This window comes from Crocodylus porosus, unplaced genomic scaffold, assembly GCF_001723895.1.
Source record: "Crocodylus porosus isolate Cpor-Errol unplaced genomic scaffold, CroPor_comp1, whole genome shotgun sequence".
In the NCBI taxonomy this organism is placed as follows: Eukaryota; Metazoa; Chordata; order Crocodylia; family Crocodylidae; genus Crocodylus; species Crocodylus porosus.
In genome coordinates this window covers 100,668,054-100,683,437 of record NW_017728906.1, presented here as the reverse complement: position 1 = coordinate 100,683,437, position 15,384 = coordinate 100,668,054, and positions in this window count along the sequence as shown.

The following is a 15,384-nucleotide window of genomic DNA, read 5'->3' as shown; positions in this document are numbered from 1 at the left end:
CAACAAACCCGTGCTGGCTGTCCCTTAAGATGTTGGCGTCGGCCAGTCCATTAAGGATGGCTTCTTTAATAAACTTTTCTAAGACCTTCCCTGGGATAGAAGTCAGGCTGATGGGCCTGTAGTTAGCTGGATCCACTTTCCTCCCTTTCTTGAAGATAAGCACCACATTAGCCTTCTTCCAGTCTTCAGGCACTACACCAGAGCACCAGGAGTTTTCAAAGATCCATGCCAGAGGCTGGGCTATGATGCTCACCAGCTCTTTGAGTACCCTGGGGTGTAGATTGTCAGGGCCAGCTGACTTGAAGGTATCCAGCTTCTCAAGGTGTTCCTTCACAAAGTCAGCATTAATGAAGGGCAGGTGATCTCCCTCACCAGACCTCCCTGTCCTGTAGCGGGCATGGGTATCCCATGGGACTGATGAAAGACCGATGCAAAGTACCCATTTAATAGGTTGACTTTTTCCTGGGCATCAGTTGCCCCATCTGGTTCAGCAGGAGTCCAATGTTACCCTTGCTTTTCCTCTGGCTCCCCACATATCTGACAAAGGACTTTTTATTGTCCTTGATGCTCAAAGCTAGTTGGAGTTCAGCTGCAGCCTTGGTTTTCCTGGTTTGCTCCCTGCAGGACCGGACCAGTGCAGAATAATCCTCCTTGGAGGTGAATCCCGTCCTCCATCCTTGTGGGCCTTTCTTTTTAGCCTCAGGACATCTGCTAGGTCCCTGGAGAGCCAGGGGGGCTGCTGTGCCCTCTTGCTGCCTTTCCTCAGGGAAGCTGGAGGGAGATGTACCAAAGAACCTTGTTACACATTAATTTGAGGTGGCTCCTGGATCTCATAAACCCTGGATTGTCCATGGATTAACACCTGGAACTAATTTTAAGCATGCTTAAAGTTAAAAGTTATGCTAACTCGAGGGCAAGTTTATCTCTGATCTGTGTTACCTAACTCAGGTTCCATTAATTTGTGGCCACTTCACACAAATGAGTTTCCCAAGTTGCAGTCTTCCAGCATTCTAGAATGCAGTGTCCCCTCCCCTGCCCTCCTGTTCTGTGTGGGCAAGCTTTGGGAACTCTATTACCAAGTTCTGGCACCAAGTCATCTCCTTCTCCTGCCTCCAAGGGTGTGACCTTTCCATCTGCAAAGGTGCAACTACATGCAAACAGCCTGCAGAGCATATGCCAGATAGCCAGGATGTAGGGCACAGATGGGTCCAGGAGTGGAGTCAGGAGGATGTGGGGTATGGGGGCACAAGGCAGGTGGCCAGATTAGGTCCACATGAGCTGGGAATTGCTTCCCAGGGCAGAGGCAATAGCTCCTCCAAAAGTTCCTTCTCTCATAGCTCACAATCCCAGCCACCCTTGGGAAGCACAATCAACACCCCAATTCCAAATTCCAATTTATTACAACATGAAGTCTTCTTTAGTATGTTTCCTCTTTATTTCTTTTAAAATCTTTTTTTTACTTTTTTTATTTTACCCTTCAGGAGCTGACTTCCTTCCACCAACCTTCCCTACCACTATTTCCTCTCCACCTTCCAATCCATTACCCACTCCTCCAAGTTGCATATTCCAACCCCCAAGCCAATCTCTCCCCCTCACTCCCACCTAGATCAGGAATAGAAGCCTGTTCTGGTTAACCATCCCTATAGGGGCATCCCTTTGGGCACTCTGGTGAAAAAAGCCTTAAGGTGTGACTTCCCCAAACTTGAGCTACCACTAATACTGATCACCATTTGAACAGATCAAAGTGCAAGGTGTAACAAGGCCCTAACACTGGAAGAGATTAACGTAACAATAGACATGGAGAAAGGAAGGTGCAGAGTGAGAGAGGAGTTTAAAAGACAGAAACCAGTATGGCAGCTTTGGATCTCTGAAGCCCCCTTTCTCTCCCCTTGTATCTCAAGCAAATCCCAGGAGGTCATTCTCTCCTTGTACTCAGCCTTGGTGAGGCTGCAGCTGTAGGCATGATCTGCATCCAGTTTTGGGCTCCACAATTCAAAAAAGATGTGGAGAAGCTTGAGAGAGTCCAGAGAAGACCCATGCACATGATCAGAACTCAGGAAAACAGACCATATGACAACAGGCTGAGAGCCATGGGGCTCTTTAGCCTGGAAAAGCGCAAGCTCAGGGGTGATCTGATGGCCACCTATAAGTTTATCGGGGTGACCACCAGTATCTGGGGGAACATTTGTTCACCAGAGTGCCCCAAGGGATGATGAGGTCATACAGTTATAAACTACTGCAACACCATTTCAGGCAGGACATAAGGAAGAATTTCTTTGCTGTCCAAGCCCCCAAGGTCTGGAACAGCCTGCCATTGGAGGTGGTTGCAGCATGTACATTGAACACCTTCAAGAGTAAATTGGATGCTTATCTTGCTGGGATCTTATGACCCCAGCTGACGTCCTGCCCTTCAGGAGGGGTGCTGGACTTGATGATCTTCTGAGGTCCCTTCCAGCCCTAATGTCTATGAAATCTATGAACCCAGAAAGACTGGGAAGAAAACTATGAAGCATGAATTGGGGATTCTCTAAGCTGTGCAAGATGGACTATGGACAGAGGGACTGCTTAATTCTTTCAAAGATTTTACCCCAATAAATGTCTGTATTGACGTGGCACTTTCTGGTTGCTCCTTGGAACTTCTGGTTGCATTTGTTCTCCCCAAGAAGAGGTAAAGTACTTCTCTCAGGAGTGGAACTACATGCAGGCTCCTTGAGTCAGGCCTACAGAGTACCAGGAAGGGAACAGAAGCCCAGGGTCTCAGAATGGGAAGGAGCCTGAGCTCTGTCCCCTTTCCCCCCTAATATGAAGCTATGTCTTAGCTGTCTTTGGGGGAAGACTCTTAGAAACAAGACAAGGCCATGGTGGCCTGAGCAAGAATTCCATGAGGGACTCCCTGAAGCCTTCTTAGTATAATGGACATCCTTGCACAGTGACACAGGGGACCACAGGACCAGAGGCTGAGGGTCAGTGAACAGGTCAGCAAACAGGGAAATCTGCCTGGAAACTTTGACTGGGGAGTTTTCTGGGAGTTTTTGTAGCCACCTTCTTTCTCCATAAGTTTTCTGAATGGAATTGATGAAGGAGGAAGAGGTATTTTTTTCCAGGCATACCAACAGAAGAGGAAGCTAGAGGCAAATCAATAGGGTAGATGGAAGACAGCACAATGTCAAAGCTTTGGCTACTTCCAGCTTGTCCTCTGCCTGTATCTGTGCAGGCTTTGTCCAGGAATGGCCTCTGACCAACAAGGCTTCCACTGAGGTTCTGGCCTGGCTTTTCAGTAACTGCAGTCTGTATGTCCTTGGCAGAGACAGTGAAGTAATGGAGTGCTTGTAGAGTGAAAGGTGCCTCCTGGTGGATTCTCTCAAGCAAAGGAGCTGGGGAGAGGGTGGATAAGCTCAAAACATCCATGAGCATGAGCATGAGATCATCATCAACTTGTTGCACAAAGAGACCTCCACGCCAGAAAAAGCCACTGGAGGATATACCTCCTCTGGAAAGCAACTTGTCACCTCTGGGAAGGGACAACATTCCTCTTCTGGACCTGTAGCTGTTCAGCCAGATAACAGGTATGAAACCTTCACATTGGAGAGAAGAATCTCAGTCCAGTGGCAAGGAAAGCCAAGTCATGCACCCATAAGGGAGGGAAGACTGAGATCATTGTTACCAACAAAAAGAGAATGATGGTGGTGGTTGGTGACTTCCTCCTGCAGGACATGGAGGAATTCAGCTGCCAGCCTGACCTGTTGACTCAGGAGGTTTGCTGCCTGCCAGAAGCCTGCAACCAAGATGTCACAGAAAGGTTGCTCAGACTCATCCAGGCTTGTAACTTCTATCTCATGCTGCTCATCCATGTGGGCACTAAAGATGATACTGTCAAAGGTGACCCTAAGCAGATCAAAAGTGACTACATGGCTCTGGGTGCAATGGTGAAGGGGACAGGGGCCCAGGTGGTGTCCTCATCAATCCTTCCAGGCAAGAGTAAAGGCCCAGTGAGAGGGAGACACATCCTAGAGATCAACACATGGCTGCACAGATGAAACAGGACTTTGGCTTCTTCAATCCTGAGGAAATGGGGAAGGATACAAACAGCTTAGAGTTGTAGAGGAACAAGTTAGACATTACTATGAGGTGAGCTGCTTTCAGGTGATTGGGGTGCCTGGGGTGGATGCATCCAGGGATACTGAGGAAATTGGCTGAGGTAATTTTGGAGCTATTGGCTAGGCTTTTGAGAACTTGTGTAGATCAGGTGAGGTTCCAGATACCTGGAAAAGGGCAAATACAATGTTCATCTTTAAGGAAGCACAATATGAAAATGGACGATCTGGGAACTAGGTACCCTAACCCTGAAATCCTTTGTGAAGCAATTCTAGGAGAACAAGGTGATTAGGAAGTCAGGTCCTTTAGGATATGAACAGTGTGGAGAGGGTGTAAGGCAAGGCAACAAAAATGATTAGGGGCTTCAGAGGCAGCACTTATTCAGAGGACAGGCTGAAAGAACTAGGGTTATTTAGCATGGAAAAGAGAAGACTGAGGTGGGATAGGATAATAGTCTTCAAATACCTGAAGGGTGATTATCAGGGATCCTGGTTTTCTCTAATAACCTCCCCCCCGCAATTTTCTGGTTAATACAAGTAAGCCAAAATCCACATTTTTCTGTGATCAAAATGAAACCCTGCTATCTATATTTATTAGGGTGGTGCAAAATTTCACCAGCTGTTTTGTTTTGATGGTGTTTCTACTCATTTTGAGCTCATAATAGCAAAATCAAAATGAAATGAAGGGCTTCAAAACAGCCTTGAAATTAAATGAATGTAGCTTAAACATTTCAAAAGTTTTGAAATGTTTCAAGTTTTGAACTTCAAGCTGGGCTTGCCAGCAGGAAAACAGAAAGTAAGGAGAGGGAAGGGGAAGAGGCAGGAAGCAGGGTGAAGTACTACTCTCATACTGATTGTGTAGCTGGCCAGTGACTATGATACTTCCCTGAGGTCCCTTCCAATCCCAGTGCTCTGGGGGAGGGATGGAAAAACAACACAAAAACGCAGCATTGTTTGAAGTGGCTACTTTCTGCCTTTGGGTCTGACAGCTACTGGCCGATCTTCCAGCAGCTCAGGAGTGTTAGACAACAAAGGCTACTTTTACCATTGATTTGATTTCCTACTTGCCAGCCTAGCAAGTGGGTTTCCACAATAACTTTTGCTTTCTTTCTACACCTTTTTATTTTATTATTATATTCATTGATTTATTTTTTCAATTTCATAATTATATTGGTTATTATACTATACAATTTACATAGGAAGGCATATACATACATTTTGATTTCTATACATTTACATCTTGTGGCATATTACACTATAAAATGTATATAGGAAGGCAGATATATTTATATATTTGTATAAAAACAAGACACTATGAAACACACCATGAAGTGTGGTGGAAAGGCAGTTGTCAAGCCTTCGGGGAGGGGCTGCAGAGCAGGTAGAGGGAGAGATGTAAATTACCCTCCTTCCACCCCCAAACTGAGACACAGCCTCTTTCCTACAACTAGCAGGGATAAGGATTCCAGAAGCAGCAAGGAGAGAGGAGCAGTGCCAGTGCCAGTGCCTGAGTCTGCATCCCCTCCAAGAGCACCAGCCACAACCACCACCCCCCCAGCACCACCACCATGATAACAAGTAGCAGCAGCAGGACCAGCACCAGCACCAGTATGATAGTCTTCTCCACCTGCATTTCACTTCCCATGCTGAGCCTTCCAATACCAGAGAAAGAGCTAGATCTGGATCCGAGTGCCCTAGTGAGGGAAATTCTGGGGAAGGAGAAGAAATCAGCTGAGTTTGTGCTTCATATCCCTCACCTTTCTCCTAGAGCCAGATCTCCTTCACCAGAAGGCACTTCAGCGGAGGCTGAGTTAGAGGTTGCAGAGGAAAGTAGCTCAGCTGAGTACACTCCTTCTGTTGCTGTGCCTCTGCCTGATGAGGACAGGGAAGCTGCAGCATCCACACATACACCCACAACCCAGAAGTGAGCAGGTAGTGTGGTCTGGGATCATTTTAAGCTGTCAGATGATCCCACATAAGCTATCTGCCTGCACTGCTGATGCAAAACCAGCTGGGGCAAGGACGAGAACCACTTCAGAACCACGGGGATGCTGCTGCATATGAAGAGGCACCACCCCCTTGGCCTTGCTCCTCCTCATCTTGGCATCAATGGGAGTGTGCCCAAAGGGAAGTCATCAGTCATGGCTCTCATCAGTTAAGCGGCCATGGCTCAGGCAGCTCATGCCACTCATGGCCACATCATACCAAGTGCCATACACACCACCTTCAGCAGGCCAGTGGTACCCTCCCCGTATAAGGCATGCAGGGAGTAGTTGAAGGAGAAGCTGCACAAGACAGGTCCACAGGTAGCCTTACAATTCACCTTCAACATCTCTAGCAGCTGGGGTGCAGATCATGCCTACTTCTCCCTAACAGGACACTGATGTGACCAGTTAGGCCATTGGTGGGTTTGCCTTTTAGCTGAGATGATGGATGAGTCCCTCATGGGAATAGAGATCATGGGGGCCATGAACCTCTTGGTGCAGGGGTGGCTCACTGGGCAGAGTGAGCTCACTCATGGATTCATGATCACTGACAATGAGGCCAATATGGTCAAGGCAGTCCGTGATGCCAACTTTGTTGGCATCCGCTGTGTGGCACACAAGTTTCACCTCATTGTCAGGGACACCTTGGAGGGGGAGACAGCTGCTGGTGATGGTGCAAAAACCACCAACAAGCTCATTTATCAAATGCAGGAATGTGGTAAGCTTCCACCAGAGCATCAAGGGGGACAAGATGCTAAGAGAAAAACAAGCAGAGCTGAACATCCTGCAGCACAAAATTATGTAGGATGTGGAGACTCAGTGGAACTCCACATACCTTATGCTCAAGAGGTTGGTGGAGGAACAGAAAGTCATCCATGAGATTGCCTTGCTCGAGGAGATTGGGATTAGTGCCCCCTTGAACAGTGCTAAGTAGGATACCATCTCCCAGATCTTGATGGTCCTCAAGCCCTTCCTCAAGGCCACCAAGACCCTCAACACTGGTGATGTCCTCTTTAGCCAGGTGATCCTAGAAGTGAGGGAACTTCAGATCCAGATGGAGAGCTTTCAGGGGTTCAATGTTCCTGGCTGGGGCGTGCCACTGTCACCAGACATGCAGGCACTGATAAGGCAGCTGAAGGAAGGCATCAGGAAATGGCTTGACCCCTTATGGTCCACTAAGGTCCATGTGCTGGCCACCATGTGTGACCCAAAGGTGAAGGGCAGTGAATGTATCAGCCAAACCCTGCATCAGTGGATGGAGGTGCCGGTGAAGAGAATCAGGGAGGCAGAATGGCACAGGTGGGGGGACCTGGAAGAGGGGGATCATTGCCCCATACTAGCATGCCGTCCACTAGCCAGCCTCCTCCTCCAGCACAGGTGCTGCCAATGTGGGCCAAGGGCATGGCTTCCATGGTGGGGTCCAGAGGCACCAGACCCCACATCAGGCAGGTAGCACTCAGGCCTTGGTGGCTGTCTAGCTCACTGAGGATGTGGATCCACTGCTGTGTGACCGTTGGCCTACTGGGAAAGCAGCAGCCAGATGCAGCTGCATCTGGCCATGGTTGCCTGTGAACACCTGTCCTGTCCACCAACCAGTGTTCTGAGCGATAGGGTGTTCAGCATTCCTGGTGATGTTGTGACACCCCAGCACAACTGCTTGGATCCTGGTTTGGTGAAGCAGCTGGTGAACCTCCTGCTTCTGTGGTTCCCCAAGCTCTAGGTACAGATGGAGTGAATGCCATCCTCCTCGCTCTGTCTACACCTATTTCCTTTTTTCATTAAAAAAAAAAAACTAATGCCCTGCTCTCAGAGCTGGAGGGAGCACTCACTGCATCACCAGCCACCAGGGGAAGGACATGTCCCTGCTGAGCTTCCATGCCAGGATGAAGCTGGAGGTATAGGCTGGGGCTATGAGGAAGGAGGAGACCCCACATCCTTAGCATGACCACTAAAACTACACTCTGCCAGAGTCTAGGAGGCCTGGTGGGGCTGCTGGCAGTGTGGCAACCCCAGGAAGTGCCAGGACTGAGGATCCCCCTGGTAAAAGGTGGGTAGGAGGTGCCAGAACCTCCAGCCACCACATGCATACACACAGTTCTGGCTGGGGAAGGCCCAGACCCATCACCTCTTTGATAGGCCTGAGGTTTTCTGGTTGCAGTGGAATCATGAGGCTCCAGGTGATCTCAGCTTAGCTGCCTGGGAAGCCAGCTTTTGGGTTGAAAAACCCTTTGTAAGGATGAGGAAGCACCTGCAGTTGTTGTGTGTGCTGTTCCTGGATGGAAGGAATAGTAAAGAACCCAGAGGCTGGTATACAATGCAGGGAATAAAGCCAGTCAGTGAAAATGGAAATGGAGGTGCCAGGGGGTGAGGGACAGTCTGGGGTGTTGTGAGGTGGGAAGGGGATGGAGGAGTGCAGGAAAAAGTGGAGAGGTACCTGGGAGTCAGATGTCCGGCAGGTTGTAGTGCGTCAGAATTCAAATGTCTATATTTAGTTCATGACTTTCTTACTGAGGATGTTGATGAAGTGCAGTTCATAGGCTCGTCTGTGAAAATTGGTTTGTAAATTCCCTTTGAGGATTAGGCCTGAGAGATTGGAGACAGATGGTGTTCTGTTGTTGTCTTTGATAGATTTTCAGTGTCCGTTCATTCTGGTGTGCAGTTGTTGCTTGGTGTCTCCATGTATTTTTCCATCAGGGCACTTTGTGCATCTGCTGGAGAAGGTTTTTTTGTTTTTTTTTAAATCAGAGAAAACCAAGATCCCTGGTGATTATAAAGATTGTGGAGATGGGTTTTTATGTGTGGCTGTAGGGGAAAGGACTAGGAACAATAGACTCAAGCTGCAGCAGGGGAAATTTCAGCTGGCGATTAGGAGGGAATTTCTGACAATGAAGGTGGTCAGGCCCTGGAAAACACTACCTGGAGAAGCTGTGGCATCCCCATGCTTGGAAACTTTCAAAAGCAGGTTCAACAGACACTTGGCTGGGATGGTTTATTCAGGGATGATCCTTCCCTGAGTAGGGGACTGGACTAGATGACCTTGTGACGGCCCTTCCAGACCTACTTTTTGATCAACCTATTTTCTGCCTTTGTTGCTAATATTTTTCAAGTACCATAGAGCATTTTTACATGACACAGGGGTTTAATTCTCCCTAAATTGAAGTGGTGGTTTTTGCAAAATAGGAAGTTGCCTGCCAAAATCTGATTGAATGGCCAAACACATTCATTCTATCCCAATAAATCTGAAACCTGATAAAATAATTGGTACATAAGTTCTGTTAAGGAGTAAAGAAGATTTGAAAGCATTTGGGCAATTCTAGGCTCCCTGTAAAACACAACAGTGACAATAATTTACACAACTTCATCCTTCACAACTTCATTGAGCATGAATCAAATATCGATCAACTATCTATTTTACTTATGTAAATACCATACGTTCTAAAAAATGTGAGTTCTTTAAACTTCTATAAAAAATTCTTATAACCATTGCATTATCAGGAGTATTTTAATACTCCACTTTACAGCAACTACTGTGCATTTTTATTTTTTGGGTGATCAACATAGGTATAATTATATATGCCTGCATAAAAAATCTTTGTTGAGAAAAGTTAGGTTTGCAGGCATATGTCTCGAGGTTTTAATTATCCTGTTGTAATTGCTCATCTCTATTGCCAATAACAATGTTAGGGTCTGTCTTCTTATATCACTTGATACCAAGTACATCTATATGTGTAAATTGTGCAGCCTGTTATGAGCCTCAATGCACTTTTAAGTACAGTGTTGAGCCTTTTAATGTGACAACTGCTAGACCATTTATATGAACAATATTCATCTGGGTCATACACCATTGCAAGTGCGGTGGTTCGGAGCACTTTAAAGTTGGAACCCCATGTTGTGCTGGCTAAATATCTTAAGGCAGCTGCCCATGCAAAGATTTTATTGATGGTCTTCTGAATGTGATGTTTATAGGTGAGGGAATGGTCTCATGTGACTCCTAGGTAAGGTTGCGGTACACTCTTGGGGAAGGATGTGGTCGTCTACTCTGATATTCAGTGTGCTCATACAACACACAATTGTCCAGGTGGAAGAGTGAAGATACTGATTTATTGATGCTTAATTTTAAGTGCCACTTGTGTAGATAGTCTGTAACAAGTTCCGTGTCAGTACTCAGCATCTTTTCCAGTTCTGTCATGTCTATTCCCTGGCCTACTATAGTGACATCATCAGTGTACATGTATCACTTAGATGTATATGGGAAATCTGACACTCAGTATATACACTGAGAAGTGTTGGTCTTGGCACTGACCCTAACAGGACTCCATTCTTCAGAGTTTGTACTCTGCTTTTTTCTCCTTAGCTGGTAGTGAGTTTGAATGATCACCTGGAGACCTGCAGTCAGATGTCATGGAATGCAGTTTTTACTTGAAGATTTGGTGCCATACATTGTCATGGGCAGATGTACAGTCAATAAAGACTGTGCCTGTTTTCTGCCTTATTTCAAATTTGTTTTCTATTTTGGATATAGGTAATGTAACTTTGTCAGTGGTGTACCACTTTTTTCCCCTAAAGCCAGCTTGTTTTTTTGGGAACTGGGGATCAATGATGTTTTCTGTTCTATTCAGGAGTACGTACTCTATGACCAGGTCCAGTGTGCTTTTACAGCAGCACAAATTTCTGCTGCAACTTTGTGCAGTAGTGCATGCCTCTACCTATGTATTTCAAGTGGGACACATTGTTGTCTATAAGCTGCATGGAAGGGCTGGCTGAGGAACTGTGCCTCAGTCTGGGGTTACCCAGTAGGCAGCCTCTGCACTGAGGCACCCTATGCCCCAGCCAACTGGGGAGTGGCACATGGAGATGGGCCTGATTCCATGTACTGTGGAGCCTCTGTGCTGAGGCATCCTGCATCCCAGCCAGCCACTCCCTGGCTGGCTGTTGCTCAGGGTGCCTCAAGACAGGGGACTGCACTGGCTTTTCCCATCTTTGAGTGCTTTATCAGGGGTCTCCACTGTGTCGCACCTGCACTAAGGCTTGCAGAGAGAGGGGGAGCAAGCAGTCCAGGGAAACCCAGGTAGCAAATGTTGCCCCAGCCCTGCAAATTAGCAGCACTAGGCATGAATTAACATACAATTTGTGAGGTGTGTGGCACCCCAAAGAGGTTTGTGGCACCATAAATCACATGTGCCTGCACATCTGGATCCAGCCCATGAGCATGTATGTAACACAGAATAGTGAGGTGGGTCAGTAGCTCTTTGGATCCTCTAGCTGGGTTTCAGCCTACTGGCAGTAGAGGCAAGAGATGATGAAAATCACCTGCTCCATCAAGTATTAACTGAAGACCCAAACAGATGGAGGCTTAAGAGGCTTAAAAAAAAATAACGTGTATATGAAGCCCACAAGCTCTTGGAAGAGATTGGAGATCCTGAACCAAATCTATGGGCAGCAACTGAGTGGGCTGACCACTGGGGAAAGTCAGACTTATTCCTACAGTGTTTCATGCCAATACCAAATGAATCCCCCATTGGACATGGCCTTGACAGAGAATCATGAGTCAAGCTGAACAGACTGAGATCTGGATACGGATGCTTCAAAACAACACTTCATAAGATGAACATCTTGGACAGCCACCTGTGTGAATGTGGTGTCCAACAAACATCACAGCATTTAATCAAAAGCTGCAATCTTTGCAAATGGCCAGACGGGATAGATGGAATCCACATATTGCGTGATAATAACAGACAGTAGCTCATAGATATGGAAGTTAATATTTGCTGCCATACTAAAGAAGAATTACCCTACTGCTAATTATGTAATTTTGATTAGTTGTCAAAAGACAGTGGTCAGCTGTCTGTTAACTCATCCATGAAAGCAAACCTTTTTAGCCAGAAAAAATAATAAAAGGGCAAGCAAAGGATTTCATGCCCAGAAGAAAAAGATATGTATAGTTATTCCAACCAGTTTTTTTCCTAAGTGACTTTATCGTTGTTAAGAATGACATGAGTCTCTGTTAGCTTCATTCCTTTCTACTGAAGTTCCTAATTTAACACACAGTATGTAGGACACACATTATTAAGAATGGTGAAGTTCTACTGAAACAAATGTATTTGTAATTGTGTATTCACATGATGTCTACTTTACTCATCTGTTGTTTTTTCAATCTTTTCTGCCAGTACTGTCATAAACCAGGCACTTATGAGTAAAAAAAACAAATAGACATCTCTTATCCTATAATATTGAGAAATGTTTAGACACTGTGGAATTTCTGTAAAGGCAAACTGCATTACAAAATCTCTATAGCTTTCCATGGTTATCAGATCCACTCACTATCCATATAAAAAACCTGTTCAGCTTTCTATTTTAAATAATTCTAATCTCCACCTTAAACTGTTTTGATAGTTATTTTCTGCAGTGGCATATGAAATGAGTTTGAAAAACATTACCAACAAACATTATTAAAATAATTATTTGAGTGTTTGAAATTCAAATAAAGTGTAAATGTCCCCACTCCTCCTTCCCACGGCCATTATATCTATTCTATAAGAATTAAACTGCCAGTGGAAGACAATAAATTATAGGTAACAAAAGAACAACAAAATAATATCATTTGAGATTTTAACTTGCAAATAGGAATCGTTTCACACTCTTTCAGTACTGATCAGTAAATGTGATTTTTTACAAATCTACAATATTTCCTTAATGTAGCTCTATTGTATTTGGGTTCTTAAACAGCCCTCATCATGCCAGACTCCAAGGTGTATATTAGGTGATGTATTTAGTACCAATATCATATGATTAGTTATTCCTCTTGGTCTAATGAAAAAAAAACAAACTGGGATACAGGCGACCCGTGCCATTCACAGGGGATATGTTCTTCTATCCCCCACGAATGGCGAAGTCCATGAATAAGAAACTGCATTCATGAATTCAGTGCCCCTGGTGACTGGGGGAGTGTGTATGTGTGTGTGGGGTGGGGGGCACAGCTGCTCTGGTGATGGAGGAAGTGTGGCGGTGGCAGTGGGAACGTGGTGGTAGAAGAAGCCCGGCAGTGGCAGTGAGGCCCAGAGGCAGCAAGCACAGAGCTCCCAAGGAGCTCCTTTGAGTGCATTTAAGAATTGGGTTCGGCATTCTTGAATATTTGAAACCGCAAGTGTTGAAGTTGTGAATAGTGAGGATAATTTTAAACTGAGCTAGAATCTGTAAACTGACACACAGTCACCAAAGTTTTATACATTTTTAAATATTTAGTAATATAATTTGAAAAAACTCTAAAAAATTCGTAAATAAAGATTTTATTCTTTATAGTAAGAGTAGCTATCTGTCTTCACTATGCAGAGTTCCAGAATCCTAGATAATTCTTATGAGTCATACCAATCATACCAATTTCAGAACTATGTAAATTCACTTTTTCCATATTTATTTCCCTACTATACAAAAGTTTCAAGAGGGTGACAAAATTCCTCTGAGCCCTATGGCATATTTCACTAGGGGTGGGGAGCATGGCATTAGGACTTGGTCTCCTGTTCTCCCCAGCAACTTGAGAGGCATGTCATGAAGCCCAACGTGGAGGAGCTGGTTCTCCCATGCTGGTCTGAATGCCTCCTTTTAAAAGTCCATGGGGCACCATGGGTGCTTATATATGTGCTCAGGGGTGGGTGAGTGGGGAGTTTTTTAATTAGAGCAGTTCCTGGAGAGTTGCTCTAATTAAAATACCCCAGTCTTACATGTATTAAGTCCTCACACATTTAAAAATGGCCATTTGATGCCTTAACTACAGCTCAGTCAATAAGCTTTAATTAAAGGAAGCCATCGGCCATTTTAAAACACATGGGGGCTTATACATATAATGCTATGGTAATGCCAGAGCATTCTAATTAGACTGCAGAGCAGACTCAATTAATCAAGTCTGCTGAAATGAATTCTAATTTGAATGTACCAGAGCACATGTACAGGCACAAGTACAGCACTGTTTCGTTTCGACTTCCATTTAGAAGGGACAGTGTTTCATTTCATCATTCCATTTCATTTTTAAGCACAGGTACATTTTGGTTCATAATTTGATTTGATTTGATTTAATTTAATTTAATTTAATTTAATCAAAACTTTCGCTTTTTCAGTGTTTTGTTTTGTTTCACTCATAGGCTATAATGGGGAATCATGAAAATGCCTAAAACATTGTCATTTCTTACCTGATTCAGATACAAATTACAGGAATGGTATAAGGGTATAAAGCCTGCCAAGTTTTAAGGAGATAGGTGCAGAGGTTTCTGAGGAACTACACCTCAAATTGTTCAAAGCAAATATTATATCACTTACCAGCAGTGCCCTTCTTTTATCCCACATGCAGATCTGGGAGCCCACAACCCAGGGAGGGCTGCAGAGCTGTGCCAGACTCCTCTTGGGGGTCCAGGCCCCCAGATTTTTATGCAGGATGACAGGAGGATGCTGCTGCTGCCTAGAGCCACTGGCAGCAGCAGTCATCTCGGAGCTGGGCGCAGGCTGCGCCTAGCACCAGTCCAGTCCAGCGGCAGTGTTGTGTCATCCAGTGCACAGATCTGGGGGCCTGCACCCCCAGGAGGAGTCTGGCACAGCTCCACAGCTCTCCCAGGAGTGTGGGCCTCCAGATTTGTATGCTGGATGAGAGGAGGCTGCCACCTGGGACCAGCGCTGAAGCCAAGTAAGCCTGCCTTTGAAACTCGAAACCTTCCAAAAGTTTCAAAATGGTTCGAGTGCCCTCGTTTCATTTTTAAGATGTTTTGAAGCCTTTTTTGATTTCACTGTTTTGAGTTTGAAGCACATCAATGCAACTTTGAAATGAAACACCTGGTGAAATTTTTGCACAGACTTAACAGGCATCTCATGAGCCTGACCCTTGGGAAGCACTCCTATAGGGCCCCATAGGGCCTTTAAAAAGTGAACTTTAAAAGGGGTGCCATGAACATGACAGCAGAGAGGCTTCCCTGAGGTCATCATGTTCCATAGTTGGTAGGGTCAGAAGGGACCTGATCAAATAATCAAGTCTGACCCCCTACCATGGCAGGAAAAAGTATTGGGGTCAAACGACCCCAGCAAGGTGTTCATCTAGCCTCCTCTTAAAGACCCGCAGGGTAGGAGCCAGCACCACTCTGCTTGGAGGTTGGTTCCAGATCCTAGCCTCCCTGACAGTGAAGTAGTGCCGCTTGATATCTAGCCTAAATCTACCTTCTGCCAGCTTGTGACCATTATTTCTAGTCACTCCTGGTAGCGCTCGGGGGGAACAGGGACTCTCCCAATGCCTGCTGGACCCCCCTGACTAGTTTTTAACAGGCCAC